The following is a 15,296-nucleotide window of genomic DNA, read 5'->3' as shown; positions in this document are numbered from 1 at the left end:
TACGGCTGTACACCAACCGTAATACAGGCTCCTATGGAGAAATTGATGTATGTGTACAAAACCCAGGATGCCTGCCACACAGTGCAGGGTTCTACAGGGTATCCTAGTTACCTCCTCAACCACAGACCATAGACCGCAGAGGCAAGAGGGCCCTGCTAGGGGCCCCCCAAACTCCATTTCCGACAGCCTTTCCATATTGAAAAAGCCAGCATGGAAAGGCTGTGAGAAGCCGACGTCGTAATCCCGATGGCAGAAATACCATCCATAGAGGATTACGGTGCGGTTTCATGCTGACAGGAAGGCTCCGAGAGCCGGTTGGAACCGAGTCTGAATGACCGGTCGTTTTACTTTCCAACCGCTGACATCGTAATCGGTCGATCGTACCACAAACTGACCGAGTCGATCGGAAAGCCTCCGACTGTGGTCTGAAAGCATTTAACTAGCAGTTGGAGGCTTTCCGCCCGACATTGTATTCGGCACCTATATGTAATGTGTTGGAAACAATAGATATTACCAACAGACAGCTAAAGTTGCCTGGAACTAAGACATAAAAAGAACAGCATTTATGGAATTACACATTAAAGTATTGTTTTCATAAGCCATACTGACAGCATAACACATTTGAATTGTAAGAGAAATCTGTAATGTAACTGAAAGACGTTTTGGTATGCATGGCGTGGTCATTGCAACGAACATGCTAACAGGTAGATGGTTCTTGTTTAGAATTTGTTGTTATAAGAAATGATATTACGAAGCAAGATGTACCACAGATGTTGACAAATATTTGTTAGTTATATTTTTTAAACCAAACATTATTTTTTTCAGTATTTATGTAATTATAATACATGAAATTATGCAATTACTATATTAAAAACACTTCTCTAATGTATTTATAATTGGTAACTTGTGTGTAACCGCTCAACTGCAATAACTTATAACAATTGAGGTCTGACATCATAATGCCTGCTGCCAGCAGCCAAGGGGAAAGGCAGGTCAGGTCATGGAGCATAATTAAACAGCTGTTTAAAGAACGAACATTAAACGCTGCTTTTTTAAATTCTGCTCTATTTATCTAGCTGCAGAGCAACAAATGCGATATTTATGGCAATAGTTTTACTTTTACACTCCTTAGGTAATTGTAGAAAAGTACTGATCTTTTTGCATAGTTCTACACATTCCAAGCTACTATGCGTTCTTAAAAAAACTGACAAACCAATTCAATTATCTTTTTGCAACAAATATCTAACAATTTTTTAGATGTGTATAATTTTGCACTAGCAATTCTATATTTACTCTTCATGTTTACAAGCATTCTCTCTCTTTCATATGAAAGAGTTATGCACCAAGGGCCTTATTTATGAAGGACTTGCGCCGCCGGTGCGTTACTTTTAACATGGGAAAAAGTGACGCACCGGTGGCGCAAGGCTTTCATAAATGAGGTCCCAAGGATTTAAGTGGTTTGTGGGAAAGGCGATGATGTGACCATGTATTATGAGAAATAAAGTAACCCCTCCCAAACATGATGAAGATATTGCAAGTTGTCCGGGAGTTCCATAACCTCTAAATGGTCATGGAACTCCCTGGTTACTTGCAATACCCTTATAATGTATGGCAAGAGGAACATGTTCCCATTTATAAACGGGGGGACAACAGTATGTGCTGTGGGAAAATGCCCTAAAGAGATATGTTGATTCATTTGTCATAGAAGGGGTTTCCTGGGCCCGAATACAAGCAAGGAAAATGGGCAGTTAGTTGGATAGTAAAATAGTGTCATATATGTGGCTTAGTGGACTAAAAGTCCTGGAGCCCAGTGCCACTGCACCTATTGCACTATTGATAGCTACAGCTGAAGGAGCATTCCCATACATTGATACATTCTGGTCTACGACTTGGCATGAAGAAATATGAAGTTTTAGAAATATTAAATAAACGAATGAAACTGGAAGCGAAATGGCATTTAAATTATGGGGAATAAAAGGCCAATATGAAATTATAGGCAGCTCTCCCGTTTACACTCTAGATCGTGTACAGTTTTCTAAACCGAATGACAAGCTCAGAGATATGATTTGTCCTTAAAATATGAAGCTCTTAACATCAGTTTAGGAAGCTGACCCTAGGAGCTTCAATCGCTGCTGGGGCAATGTGCTCATAAAAATGTAAAACACCTCCACTATTTTTCAGATTCGGAGATCAAATCCTATTTAATGCGGCAAAACGTTACGGCTCACACATTAATATCAATGCCTAGGGTTTCCTGAAGGTCAGTTGCTAATCTCGGAAGGCAGACATTTTCTTCCAGTGAATACTGTAATCAGCCTTTGCCTACACACTGAAGAAGTGAGTGAAGATGCGTGGGCGCAAGCCGGTCGAGGCTTGAGTGACATCCGAAGATTGAAGTTTGTTTAAGATCAAACAACTCTTTTTTTCTGTTTGCAAAGCACAACTCTTAGTCAGGAGTATTATGCCCATTACACAGATGCAAGAACAAGTCATTTTGTGTCTTAGTTCAATCTTGTGTTCCGTTCTTTTTACAACAGGCACATTTGCAATTTCTATGCTTTTTGCGGTGGAAGTTCCAGTAGACCTGCCACAAATAGGATCTACTGAATTCAACTATGAAGTGTGATTTAAAGAAAAAAACACAGATAAATTAACAAGTCGTCAGTTCGACATTGGCTTGATTTGCACATCTTTACTTACAGGAAGCAGGCCTGTTTACAATGCTCCTAGGTTTCAACTGTGGCATAGTGGCATATGTTGTTGGTCACTGAGACAGTGCTTGATGCCTAAAAATAAACAAAAACATAAATAAATGTAGGGGGCTCAAGTTTTTTAGGAGTCTGCCACCTGTGGTGTTGAATGCAAAGGTTGTTGATCACTGAGGCTGCCTAGTCTTGATTTCACCTCACACTTCTCTCAGCACCAACTACTTCCTGAATCTCTCCTGCAGGTTCCTGCTGCCTCCATTTTTTTCATTGTTTTCCTGTCTGTCTCTTTTTCCCGAATTTCTCTCTTACTCTGGAACCATGTCTGATGATGGAACATTAGTCTTGGTCTCAAAAAGTAGTAATGGGCTTCACCATCTAAACTACTTCTTTAAATTAAGAACATGAACCACAAACAGGATACTTTTGACAGGTTAAAAAATAAATATCTTTTAGACCGAAAGCCAGCTCCAAGGTCCAAAAAGCATAATCTCAAACTTTCTTCGTAGCAGTTTGGTACATGACCGAAAACCAAACACCTGGAACCATTTCTCATGCATTCTTATATACATATCAACACAGCTGCTCCATTTGGGATTTAGTACAATTTCCCGCAGATTGCATCTGCTACAGTTTGTAGACCAGTCAGCAAAGAGAAGCATATAAAGACCCTCCCAACCCCATCAAAATGTTGTATATGCTTTTTTTTGGTCTTACGAGCGTGTCGGCTGTTGCTTTAAAAAATAAATAATTCTATTCATTATCAAAGGTTACAACTTTCTGGAACTCAGCTTCAACGTGTTGAGGGATCTTGTAGAAATCACATTGCCTAGTTTGTCGAAGGCGGATTATAGAACGACCTATATTTTATGGGTTGAAACCGTGACCAGGAGCCCTGAAATGCCCATTTTCACCGCAGGTGTGCCTACATTTTGGCAACGGTATGAGACTGGGTTAACATGATTGATGGAGTACTTCCCTTTTCTGTGGTAAGCCGCTGTCTACTTTGCAAGGTTGTACACAACAGCCAGGTCGAGAGGATAGAGCCCTGTTCCCAGTTTGTTGTTCTCCAGCAAACAGGCTTGTAAAGCCACCAACAAATATGTGTATTCTGTATTAACTCATTATCTGGGTATGATTTATTTTATGCAGTCATATAACGAAGCTGCAAATACAACATTGAAATCACCACTATCTATTAAGGAAAGTGGGAACTAGGTTTGTGCAAGAACATGATGGGCACCTTGATCTGTATTACAGTAGTTTGCCATGCACTCTGGATCTAGCAAAAACATGTTTTTAACATGCAGCTACTTAGGATATTGAAGAAGCATAAGACCCTTTGCTCAGACAGTGATGAATTGTGAATCAATAAATGGGAATCACTATTGTAGCTGACATTGATTAGGTAGAAAGTTCCCTCATGTAAATTCACAGTGAAGACAGCAGTACACCCAAGAGCCGATAGCACTGTTGTATAACATTTTAGGACCCTATTGTAAATTTCCAGATTCATGCCCTTATATAGGTATAAATCACCATATCCTTACATAGGCATAAGAATCATAACCATATTTAGACATAGCTCATGCAGTCCAAATACGCAGGGCTACTTCCACTAGTTCTGAAAATCTACAACGATTTCTTGGAAAACTCGGCTTCAGCAGCTAGGGACTTCCCCTTGCTCGAAAACTGACTTGTCCATGAACTCATGACGTTTTCAAAGAACTGAGGCTCTTTGATGATGGTATTATGTCCACCTTTACGTCAAGGTATAAATATGTCCACTGTTGGACCCGGGCTTCTTTGGCTGGTTCACCCCTGAACTTTTTGCTTTTGATGGCGACCTGGCGTTCATGATTTCTGGCTTGGCGCACTTTTTCCCTGGGTCCCAGGGTAAAGTGCGTGCGTGCAGTAAGGTTGGTCTGCCCTCCCATAGGAATGCATGGGGAATATCTGGGTCCCTGGTAGTTCCTGATGTATGGGGAGTGCAGGCTCGAATTTGGTATGTGGGAAACTCGTGAGATTGAATGCTGCGTGATGATGTATGCGGCATGTATGTGTCTAGTGGGGAAGTGCCACTTCTAGACATTGGTGTGCGTGTGCAGTGAGAGTGCTGGTGTGTGATTGGCTGGGGCTGGCTGGAGAACCTGGCTCCAGGAGTCTGGATGGGTCTGCCCGGTGGTGAGAGTGGAGATTAGCATGCTGATGGCTGGGGAGGGGCTGCACCTGGGTCCTGAATAGGGCTGGGCTTTCCCCACACAGTGCTGGCTCCGCCCCCTGTGGTGCGTCTAATGACCCTAGCCTCCCTAGTGAATAGAGTGAGGGGCTGAACACATCAAGGGTGCTCCAAAACCAGCTGCGACTGGTTTCTCCCCCACCCTGCACCCTGAGACAAAGGATTTTACAGTATAAGAAGGGGCTGTGTCCCCTTACATGTGGTTCTCTTTCCTGATCCTACAGAGGGGGGCTGCTGGGCGCCAGGAGGACCGCCACTTGGACTGCCTCCCTGCCTGGAGGTCCAGTGAGCTGGCTCTGGGCCCAGCCTTGCCCCCCTGCCTGCCTAAGGAGCTTTGCTGGATCTGGACCTTGCCCTCAAGCGCAGGAGAGCGCTGGATTTGCCCCTTCCTTCCTTACTTTGAGCTGGGACCCTGTTCCCTAGGCGCTGTGCTTGGGGAAGGCCTGCTGGGGGGCCTGCCACGCCGAGAGGCTGCCTGGAGAGCCCCTGCCTGTGGTGTGCGGCGCTGGTGCCCACCCCGCGTTGTCTGCCGCTCCTGTGGCCCCTAGCTCTTAGGAGCGCTTTCTTTTATTTTAGCCCCGTTTTATTTATTTATTTAACAGGTGCCACCCCGCTTTATTATTGATTCTTGAGGGAGCCTACCCCTTGTGTGTGTCCCCTGCATCACCGCCGCAGCCCGGGACAGCCGAAAATTGCCGCCCGGCCCGCGACCAGGAAGTCAGGCAGGCCGGGGGGGGGACAAGCGGACAACCAGAAGCAGGAAGTCCGGCCGGCTGAGGAGAAAAGCACCGGCCGCCGTGCAGCGAGGCTCTCCGAGTGCGGAGAGAGCCCCGCCACAGCCAGCCAGAGAAGCCCAGTGGAGCCGAAGCCGCCACCGCCTGCAGAGGTCTCGAGGGAGAGCCCCGGTCTGCCTGGTAGTGCCCGCGGTGAGAGGAGCCCCGCCCGCGGCACCAGAGCAGCCGCCGCAGGAGAGCCGGTGAGTGTAGGAGGGCTGGTGCCTCCCAATCGCAAGCAGAGCGACCCCGGTTGATAGCGGGCCGCTCCACCGACAGGAGTAGTGTTTCTTTAGAGCCCTGAGAGGGCTCCAGGGGCATTTGGTGATTGGAGCCCCGAGGCTCCTGGGGGCAGTTTGTGTACTTAGAGGCTCAGGGGGCATTATGATATTCAGAGCCTGTCGAGGCTCTAACGCGGGGCATTTTTGTTACTGTTTTGAGTCCAACAGGGACTCCAACGACGGTGCCAGTCATATTTCGAGCCGAGGCTCGAGGGGGCAGGTTTGGTTATTGAGAGCCTGAGAGGCTCACGGGACATAAGTGCCTGAAGCCCCGAGGCCCCAGTGAACCGGTTGTGAACACGAGTCCCCCGAGGGGGGACTCCCATGTTCAGGGGCATTGTTGTGCTAGAGCCCTGAGAGAGGCTCACCGCCCATATTTGTTTTAGAGCCCCAGAGAGGCTCTGGAGTGCCATCCTGTTGTTCTTGAGCCCATGAGGCTCCAACGATGCCCCATTGATGATTCAGCTGCCCAGCACTTCGTGGGCAGCTGCCACGTTTAGGCCCCTGACACTGGGACACAGGACGTCCTAGCCCCAACAAGGCCAGAGGGCCTAGGGACTGCCACAGGTTGTGGCTCATGTGAGTTTTGCGCAATTGCTTGACCTTACACCTCTGAATGTGTTTTGATGCATCATGTGTTTTCCTTCCTTACACCTCTGAATGTGTTTTGATGCATCATGTGTTTTTCTTTCCTACACCTCTGAATGTTAATGCATCATGTGTAATGTTCCTATGCTAAACCCCTAAATGTTGGTGATACTTAGGTGGTTGTTTTCTTCTAGTACAGGTGTTGCTAGTGAGGTCTTGGTTCCCTGCGCAATATTTTCCTAAGGTGGTTAGGGTTGCGTAGGAGGTACTTACCCTTTACCAGTTGTGTGCCAATTTATGCTACAGTGGTTCTACATTCTATGTTCTATGTTCTAAGTGATATTCTAAGTGCTAGTTCTAAAAATGCTGATTCCCGACAGTGGTCCAGGTGGCCCTGTCTTGTACATATCCCCTGTAAATTCTGCCCGTGCCTGTTGTCACATTGTAAAGTGTGTGTTCTTATCTAATATGTTTTGGTATAATACAAAGGCTATTTTTATATAACCTTGTGTGGAGTTTCCTTTGTGGTGGGCCTTGGGTGTTGTTGCTGGGTGCACGCGCAAACACTTAACCTACATAGCCTCCAAGTTTAGCCTGGCTGCTCGCGTCACATTACCTAGAGGGTGAGCAGGGGTTATCTTGGTGTGTGACTCCCTTGCCCTGACGTGGAAGTGGTGGTCTCTGACTGACTTTGGCGCAAGCCTTGGCCAGCCAGAGATCCAGTTTCTAACACCCACACTTGCCATATCAAACACACAGTGGTTTGGAGCAGTTCGACTATCTACTAGCCCGACGCAACCTGTTACAGCAAGTGACGAAGGAAGCTGACCCTCCAGCAGACGGACTGAGAGAGACGCTGTCTTTTCTCTTGCCCAGAAATCCAGCTCCAGTGTTTCCAAGCTACCCTTGCGGGTTGTTGGGAAATCGAGTCTTGAGCCTGACCTTCTTCATTCCAAATCAAGATACGGAGCTGATTAGACCCTAAGAGAAATCTTGGACTAAGCTTAGGTTAGGTCCATGGGGGTAGGTGTATTTTAGAAGCACCAGTTGAGTACTTTTAGCCTCTGTTATTTATGTATGTATTTATCTATGGTCTAGGTACCATACAATGCTCTTACAGTATTATTTTATTCTACTCTTTTTACTGTATGCATGATATGTTGCAACCAGTTTTACGATTGTAGCAGTTCATTTCTTATGCTTGAGAAAAAAGTCTGTTCAATAAATCCTTTTATTGAAAACGCCCATCTCTCTATTTGCCTGCACCTCTGGTGAAACGAAGCATGCACAATTGACTGAGTGAAATATCTATCTGTTGTTTCCACAACTCTGAAGATCCATTTTATCTTTGGGAAACAAAGTTGTCATGTTTATGCGTTTGTCAGAAACTAAATCCCTTCTTGTGAACTCTGGAAAGTTTCTAGTGACCTCTGAGCTAGCTGGCACTCACAATTAAGTCTAATATATTTCGATAGAGACCTAGTCGACATCAGTCCTACGTCACATCTATAGGATATATTATTCCAATGCGCAAAGCCTTCTGGGAATATAGGAACTACACTACAACACCAAGAGTTACGGAATTGATGAACTCTGCATTATGTAACAACAGTGATGGCCAGCGGCAAAGAAAACTGGGGGGGTAAATGTTTAGGCCCACTGACAGGCACTGATACAAACCAGCAGTGCCCTTAGGCTCAACGCCAAAGCTCTTACACGTGGTCCGTTTTAAACAGTGTTTATAATGGGCCACTATTGAGAGCTCTGGAGTTGGGGCGAAAGGCACTGCAAGTTTCTCACAGTGCCTGTCAGTGAGTAAAATCAACTTTAAATAAAAAGAAAACTAATATTTAAATATATTTAAATATTTATTACCCACTGCCTCAGTGCTCCTCTTCGTCTCTGCAGTCCGGGGCTTCAGCACAGTCTCCCAGAGCCTCCATTAACTCCTCTCTACCAATCCGGATGCTGCTAAGGCAGCATGAGAGATGCACCACGATTGGCTGGAGCACGCTGGTTCGATGCTCCTTCATGCTCTGTGCCTGTTCTCCACCAAGCTGTCTAAGGCTGGGTGTCACAATACAGCTGGCCAAATGACGTGCACATTTCAAACTGAAGTGCACACTGTTCCTCCCTGTTGCTGACCCTGTCCTAAGACTCGACTGCCATCGCCAGCATGGAAAAAAGATAATAAATGGGTTTTATTCCCATTTTATTTTTAATTTTTGCTGCACTCACAGTGGAAGGACAACACTACTCCCCCCTAATGGAGGTACCACTGCTGAATAAAATAAAATAATATGAGCCACTCTCATAGCTCTTTCTGCCTCTATTTCTCCTTTAGTTTCCACTGCATCATCTACTTGATGGCCCGCTGCATCTCTTACTCTAGTGATTAATGGTCCCTTTAATGGGGGGCATGTTGAATTCTGAAATGTATATGCATGCACCTAATCCACATCTCTCTGTTTTGTCTTCAGATATCTTCTATGCCTTGCTGTTTTTGCAGTAGAGACTATGGGCTAGATGTAGGTAAATCATTTTTACCGATTCTAAAAATACCGAATTTTACCGATTCGGTGTTTTATAATCGGTAAATGTGATGTAGGTAAATTTTCGGTATTTTTTACAGAATCGGTAAGATTCGGTAATTACCGAATCGGTATTTACCGATTCGGTAATTGACATTCATTCCTATGGGCCTTGAGGCATATAGGAATGAATGTCAATTACCGAATCGATAAATACCTATTCGATAATTACCGAAAAATTCAAGGGTGACAGGGTGTCACTTTGACACCCTGTTGCACCCCTGATTAGTGCTTGTGTGCCATGTGGCACACATGCATGCCCTTAGGGCATCTATGTGTGCCACATGGCACAGGTGTAAATGCACATATTTGCATTTACCTAGGAATTCATTATTTACCACCAACTAATAGTTGGTGGTAAAAAACTGTTTAAAGTGCTACCTGCATGTCAAAATACAGATTCGGTAATTTTACCAAATCGGGAAATTTACCGATTCAGTAAAATTACAGATTCGGAAAAATTACCGAATCTGTATTTTGACATCCCCTACATCTCAGTATCCAAATCCCGGTCGGTAACGGCCGAAAATCGGTATTTTCGGCCGTTACCGGCCGGTATTTGGATACCTACATCTGGCCCCTAGTGTCTGGAACAGGTGTGAAGGTGATGTGCTTCCTTTTCGGCTCCCATGTATAGAACAATAAGCTGGCAGTCATCAGGGAGTGAGCAGACACCTTGCAACTGTCCCCTCTCCACTTCTGGGTCACAAGTGTATGCTTCATAATTGCGAGGGCTGGTCCTCTTACGAAAATGTAAAACAATTGTGACATTAAGTGGACAGTGTAGCCAACTATATGTAGGCGCCTGTGAGGTGAGATTTGTTCAATTCATTGAAGACACTATCTTGAATCTTCACACATGAGTACCGGTAAATGCTGATTGATCAAAGCAGGAATCTTGTGTAAGTGTTTCTTTTGATATACCTAAGTAGAAAATATACCCACACAGTGTATGATGTTTTATACGAAACAAGTATTTCGGTAAGGCTTCTCTTGTAGGCACAAACACTGGACATTTTACTTTTCACCCGTTTTACCGATGCCCGGTCAAAAATGTCTTAAATATTCAGTTTCATTAATTGACACATAGCTGACTTTTTAATAATCAGCTATTCTGTAGATTATAGCCTGTATCTGCCTGCTCAACTGAACACCGTCGTCTTCATCATCCCACTCATCCTTCTGTGTATCTAGTTGTTTAAATGGACACCACCTCTCTTCTTGTGATGTCACTCAGGTGCACATTTATTAATACGTTTTTCCCTCAGTAAGCCACAAAGTGCATATGTGGTGGGAGCGAGGGGGTGGTTTGGGATACCTACGAATACTAGGCCTGGGTGATGAACTCCAAAGAGCACGCGGCATTCCGAAAAACTCTGCTTTGCATAGTGGAGTGAAGCATTTTCCTCGCTCGCACTCATTAGTGAGCATGAAAATCCAACTGTAGACCACCTCCCAGAGAGCTTTCTCAATGTGGGCGTTCACAGATGGTCGCAACCGCTCGTGTTGAGAAACCATCCGGTCACATTTAGGAAGCTACCGCTCGAGGAGGGCAAGCGGCAAAACGAAGCAGCCTCCATTTGCGCTGCGCATGGTACTGTTCGCGCTGAAAACACCTGGGGCCATATTATCAAGGAAGCTGCATTAGTTTATCACCGCTTTACCGGCAGGAAACTGCTGATAAAGCGGCGATAATGGGCTTGATAATATGCAACTTGAATTTCAATCGAAGCCCAGGTTAGATGTGTGAACATTCGCTTTTGGAAACATGGAAATCAATTAATGCGTTTTCTAGCTTTACAAGTGTTTGTGTTTCTGTCTAGATCTTCAGCCAGTCAGACTATTGTATTCTGGTGTATTCGGGGGATCACTGACTAAATATCGAGGGACAAAATATAGACTACCCAAAATATAGATTCCAAAATATCGACAGACAAAATATCGAATTCCTATCTACAAACAGATAAGTACCAAAATATCGACCCCAAAATATTGTTTATATATATATATATACATTATAAAAATATCGAATTTCTTAAAACTAATGTAAAATTAAAAAAATATTAAAAATAAATAGCTAAAATATATTTAAAAATACTTAAATTACCTTAATATTATTAAATAACTAATTTAACTTATATAAAAAAATTACAATCATATCTGTTAAAACATATATATATATATATATTAAGATAATATTAATAAAAAACTACACAATATTATTACCGTAGGATAGCGGAGGTGTAAAAATTACTATTCCCACTCCTTAAAGTGCAACAGTAGGGAAAGCGTTGGATAGCGTAGAGGTAAAAATTACTATTCCCACTCCAAAGAGTGCAACAGTAGGGAAAGCGTTGGATAGCGTAGGGATAAAAATTACTATTCTCACTCCAGAGAGTGCAACAGTAGGGAAAGCGTTGGATAGCGTAGGGGTAAAAATTACTATTCCCACTCCAGAGAGTGCAACAGTAGGGAAAGCGTTGGATAGCGTAGGAGTAAAAATTACTATTCCCACTCCAGAGATTGCAACAATAGGGAAAGCGTTGGATGGCGTAGGGGTAAAAATTACTATTCCCACTCCAGAGAGTGCAACAGTAGGGAAAGCGTTGGATAGCGCAGGGGTAAAAATTACTATTCCCACTCCAGAGAGTGCAACAGTAGGGAAAACGTTGGATAGCGCTGGGGTAAAAATTACTATTCCCACTCCAGAGAGTGCAATAGTAGAGAAAGCGTTGGATAGCGTAGGGGTAAAAATTACTATTCCCACTCCAGAGAGTGCAACAGTAGGGAAAGTGTTGGATAGCGCAGGGGTAAAAATTACTATTCCCACTCCAGAGAGTGCAACAGTAGGGAAAACGTTGGATAGCGTAGGGGTAAAAATTACCATTCCCACTCCAGAGAGTGCAACAGTAGGGAAAACGTTGGATAGCGTAGGGGTAAAAATTACTATTCCCACTCCAAAGAGTGCAACAGTAGGGAAAGCGTTGGATAGCGCAGAGGTAAAAATGACTATTCCCACTCCAGAGAGTACAACAGTAGGGAAAACGTTGGATAGCATAGGGGTAAAAATTACTATTCCTACTCCACACAGTGCAACAGTGGGGAAAGCGTTGGATAGCGTAGGAGTAAAAATTACTATTCCCACTCCAGAGAGTGCAACAGTAGGGAAAGCGTTGGATAGCGTAGGGGTACAAATTACTATTCCCACTCCAGAGAGTGCAACAGTAGGGAAAGCATTGGATAGTGTAGGGGTAAAATTTACTATTCCTACTCCAGAGAGTGCAACAGTAGGGAAAACGTTGGATAGCGTAGGGGTAAAAATTACTATTCCCAAACCAGAGAGTGCAACAGTAGGGAAAGCGTTGGATAGCGTAGGGGTAAAAATTACTATTCCCACTCCAGAGAGTGCAACAGTAGGGAAAGCGTTGGATAGCGTATGGGTAAAAATTACTATTCCCACTCCAGAGAGTGCAACAGTAGGGAAAGCGTTGGATAGCGTAGGGGTAAAATTTACTATTCCCACTCCAGAGAGTGCAACAGTAGGGAAAGCGTTGGATAGCGTAGGGGTAAAAATTACTATTCCCACTCCAGAGAGTGCAACAGTAGGGAAAGCGTTGGATAGCATAGGGGTAAATTTTACTATTCCCACTCTAGTGAAAATAAATTAATATAATTCACATAATCATCAATTAATAAAAATTATTTATCAATTAAGAATAATTAATTACCAATTAAAAATTAATTAACAATTTATTCTAAATAAATACCAATTAATTAATTAACATATTTAATTAATTATAATTTAATTACTTCCCACCCTATTCCCCTATAAACCCACAACCCGCTACAGAAAGTAAATTAATGTAATTCACATAATTATCAAATAATAAAAAATAATTATCAATTAAGAATTAATTAATTACCAATTCAAAATTAATTAACAATTTATTTTAAATAAATACCAATTAATTAATTAACATATTTAATTAATTATAATTAAATTACTTCCCACCCTATTCCCCTATAAACCCACAACCCGCTACAGAATTAAATTACACAATTAAATAACATAACATTAATTACTTAAAATAAATTACAAAAATATATACACTTTTCACACATATACTAACATAAAAAACACGTAAAATATTGCGATATTAAAAATTCGATATTTTTAATAAACTATATTATGTACATCGATATTTTGACTGTCTATATTTCTAAACTCGATATTACATTACTTACCTTTAAAACGATATTTTTGATGTCTATATTCTGTCCATTCGATATTTTGTCCATTCTATATTTTGGACTCGATATTTTGGTTTGTCTATATTTTGGAATCGATATTTTGACCATTTACCGTATTCGGGGTCAGGAAAATACCTTAATCCTAATGTCAAAAAACGTTTGAGAACTTTTTGATGTTGGGTATTTTTCCTGGGAAGTGAATAAGTAATGCTAGATGTATTGTGACAGTTATTTTTAAATTAATGGGTGCTACATTCCTTTAAATGTCTCATGCTTAGTTAAATGGAAAACGTTTTTCACACAATATTCAATGTCTACATCAGACCATTGTCAGGTTTTTGAAGGTACCAACAGTACTAATTCTTTTTACAGCTTTTTCAGCTGGCTCTCTGTGCTTCATACAGACCTGGATGTATTTAAGATAAATGGACAGGTTTTGGCTTTATTTTCCAGACGAGTGTATGATTTCTGTTTTTTAACTCCTACATTCATTGATTCTCTTCCGTTTAAATAGTTCACTCTTCTCAAATCAGGGACCTTTGGTGCTTCAAAACACATACACCAGAGTATGATTAGTAGGGATAACAAAGTAATGAAATTCAATGTCAGTTCTCTTTATCAGAAATATCACTGAGGACCTATTCATGTAAAACAGTGTGGGGGTTAGTCAGGATATCTCTTTAACTTGTCGGCACGAAGACCTCAGAGGACATTGTCTCTGTACCACTCATTAGTGGTGGGCATGGATTCCACTCTGCTGCAAAATGTTTGCTACTCCGTGTTACGCTTCTAACGTGGAGTTCCGGACAAATCCTGCCAAGCACGGCGACCAAGATTTGACATTCTCTAGCGCGGTTTTCAGTCGCTAGGAGTGCATCGGCGAGATTTCTTCAATGTGAGTGGAAATCTTCCACTCAAGTAGAAAATCGAGCAGCAGCAAAATCAACTTGAGAAGCTGCGTCCTCTGGCACGCCGCATGGTGCCGTTCGCGCTGATTGTACAGCGCGGAATGAGCTTCTGGCGCTAAATCACAGCGTGGGCAACAATACATGCCTGTTTCCGCCCTTTTGCAGAATTATGCGGAATCTCGCATAGTTTTTTGTAACGCTGTGGAATTCTGCTGAGTAAAACTTGGTGAAATTTGCCCAGGCCTACCACTCATCTGCCATACGAGAAAGAGCCTGGTAAGGAGCTGCTCATGGCCACATTGTCCCACGTTTTAGAAGGAACCCAGGTTTAACTGAATGAAGCACATTGTTTTTATGTCTTCTCATATTTATCTGGTCTAGGCATTTGACATTAAACAAAATCATATTCTGCCCGGAACACCAATGTATTAAGGGCAAAGCTAGGATCATACGTTCCCAGGATGACGTCTGTAATACTAGATGTGAGGCACATTGTGTGCCCTCTGCACTTTCTTTAAAATGTTCCTGAATGCTTAGCACTCATCAAAACATTTTAATACACGCATACCTGAATTACGCCATAAGGTGTTTGTGTGCTTCTTTTGCATGCCTATAACTCTTACATTAACTTGAAATGTCTTTGAATTAGTGCGTGGGATTCAGACAGCAGAGCTCATTAATAAACAACAGTAATTACCTCTTTGTGTTTCCAAGCTCACCTGGATAACAGCCACGGACTCCTGCTTGAAAGTTTAGAAGACTAGGTAGAAGATCATGTAATACCTTAAGTTGAGGTATTGATATTTGAGGAGTATATAAAGTTGATAAACATGCAGGATCCTGTTGGAATAGGGTACTATCTGAGTAATGCTTGGTTTAATGGACAATGATTTGTACGTTGGATACTCTTTGCTTTGGGAATTGGGTTAGAGGATGGTGGTCTTCTTTAAAGCATTGGGC

Source organism: Lissotriton helveticus, chromosome 6 (assembly GCF_964261635.1).
Source record: "Lissotriton helveticus chromosome 6, aLisHel1.1, whole genome shotgun sequence".
NCBI classification, from domain to species: Eukaryota; Metazoa; Chordata; class Amphibia; order Caudata; family Salamandridae; genus Lissotriton; species Lissotriton helveticus.
This window is presented reverse-complemented; position numbering follows the sequence as displayed.